The 1,305-nt window shown below is 57.2% G+C and overlaps 1 non-coding gene across 1 annotated transcript; it reads left to right on the forward strand.

The window, feature by feature from the left end:
- Positions 1–836: 836 nt before the first annotated feature.
- TRNAI-AAU lies at positions 837–910 on the forward strand. The gene has a single exon. It is a non-coding gene; the product is annotated as a tRNA-Ile (tRNA).
- Positions 911–1,305: the final 395 nt, after the last annotated feature.

Here is a 1,305-nt window from a genome sequence, read left to right on the forward strand (position 1 = left end):
ATGGGCTGATCCCTGGCGGATCCCGCGCGTCACTGCGGTGCGGGCTGTGCCGGGCAATGCAGGGTACCACCGCCGGCTCCCGGGCTGGAGGGCATCCCGTGCCCTCCGCACTGAGCCGGTCTCCAAAAACCTGCGCTTTGGAGAGGTGTGTCGTCTGCCCCCGCGGTGTTTGCCTCTCGCTGAACAGACATCCTGTGTTTTTAACGCAGCTTCAACGCTGAGAAGAAATTTGTCTTTTAAATGCTGCGTGTGTAGGAAAAATCAAACTACTAGGAAAAGGCGAATCGTTTGTCATAGAATCGTGGAATTTTAGGGGTTGGAATGGACCTTAAAAATCATCTAGTCCCAGCCCCTCCTGCCCTGGGCAGGGACACCTCCCAAAAAAAAAGACTACGTCCATTTTGATCCTAAACCCTGCAGGGGTTGGGGCAGCCACAGCCTCCCTGGCCAACCTGTGCCAGTGTCTCACTTAGTTTGTCCATGCAGACTAAGATCCTAAGTAAGTAAAGTAACTGCTTTAAAAAATGCTCAAGCATTTTAACGAAGCGAAACTGGAATCACACCCTAGAAAGCTTGAAGAAGCATTACCCTATTGACTTAAGAGGTGAAGTTGTGATCGCGTCTTGTGGTTGTTACCTCCCGGGCGCTGCATTTCTATGCAGGGCAGAGTCCTTGCTGGTTTTCTGGTGAGTTAAGCGTGTGCTCCCCCCGCGTGGGCTCAGCCCCAGTGCAGCCGTGGGGCGAGCAGAACTCTGGTGCCGCTGGCCGTGCCCCTGGCCCAGCCGGGACGGAGCAGCTCGCCCTTACATACGCTGGTGGCGGCACGTAAATCAGCGGGCCGGTTAGCTCAGTTGGTTAGAGCGTGGTGCTAATAACGCCAAGGTCGCGGGTTCGATCCCCGTACGGGCCAGCGGGATAATTTTTGGGTTTTTTTTTCTTTCTTTTCTCCGTCTCTCCCATTCGTCCCAGCGCTCCCCTCCCACCGGCAGTGACCTCCGCACAAGGGCAGGGCCGCGTGGCCGCGTGTGTGTACCCCGGGCACAGCCGCTCCCCTGCGGGCCGTGCTGTCTGTGCTCGGCTCGGCATAGCCCGCGATCTTCTCCCGTGACACCACCGCGTGCTTGGGCTTACACCCTGCGCGGTGAGAGCGAGCGGTGGAACACACGGTGCAGAGAGCCAAACTTCACCCGCATTAACTCTTAGAGTCATGGAATTTTAGAGGTTGGAATGGACCTTAGAGATCACCCAGCCCCAACCCCCTGCCCTGGGCAGGGACACCTCCCACCAGAGCAGGTTGCTCAAGGC

This window comes from Acanthisitta chloris, unplaced genomic scaffold, assembly GCF_000695815.1.
Source record: "Acanthisitta chloris isolate BGI_N310 unplaced genomic scaffold, ASM69581v1 scaffold13702, whole genome shotgun sequence".
Taxonomy (NCBI): Eukaryota; Metazoa; Chordata; class Aves; order Passeriformes; family Acanthisittidae; genus Acanthisitta; species Acanthisitta chloris.